A 944-nucleotide genomic window follows, 5' to 3' on the forward strand; every position below is an offset into this window, starting at 1 on the left:
ACGTGACCCAAGAAACCAATTTCTCTTTGCCAAAAGCTGCATTTGCTGAGCTTGGCGAACAACTTATGTTCATGTAGCTTATCCAAAACCTTTCTCAGATGGTCCTTGTGCTCTTCCTGATTCTTTGAGTAGATCAAGATGTCTGGTCAAGTTAACCTAGCCTTCCTTGAAGGTCCCGGTTATCTGCTGGGCCACACACGACACAATCAATATGAAATAATAAAATGAAAATAAGCAGAAACAGAGAATAAGAGGATCTTATTTCCGAATTCGCGTTTGAGCGTGAACAACAAGTAAAGACCTAGGCTACAAGAGCGGTCGGTAAGTTCGCTAGTGTAGCGACCTAAATCTAAACTAGTTGAGTCGCAGCTCGATTAGTAAAAACGGAAAAGATGCCTAAATTGCTCTAAGTGCTAAGTTGCTCTAATGTGCTCTCTTCTCCCTCTTCGTCCTAGGTCCTCCTTATATACTCCTCCTTAGGTCGGTTTACCTCTTCTTGGGCCGGATTTGTCGCGAAGCGGGCTTTTCCATATTTCCTTCTTCTTTGTGATTATCTTCGGAAATTTGACATTTATCTCTTCCCGCAGATGATATAAACCGTCATACCAGTCTTTGGGCTCAAGTATTTTGGGACGATAGATGGGCCATTGTCCGCAATTCGGACCCTCTTTAGGCCGTATCGAGACTTAAGCGTTTTTACGATTTTACACGCGAAGTAGCCGTTGGCATAGGCATGGTTCTTCCATCGGAACCCTGTTTCTTCGCATAGCCGAGGCAGTTGGTGTTAAGTTAACCGTAACCTGCTCAACTACGAAGAATAGGAAACCGTTCGAGAGACATAACCTTCCCAACTTCCCGAATACTTTCGACGATGTTTTTTAGACGGAACATTGGTGTCGTATCCACGGACCCGAAGACTGAGTTACGGAAACTTCGGACGAAGA

The sequence above is a fragment of the Brassica oleracea genome, chromosome C5 (assembly GCF_000695525.1).
Source record: "Brassica oleracea var. oleracea cultivar TO1000 chromosome C5, BOL, whole genome shotgun sequence".
Taxonomy (NCBI): Eukaryota; Viridiplantae; Streptophyta; class Magnoliopsida; order Brassicales; family Brassicaceae; genus Brassica; species Brassica oleracea.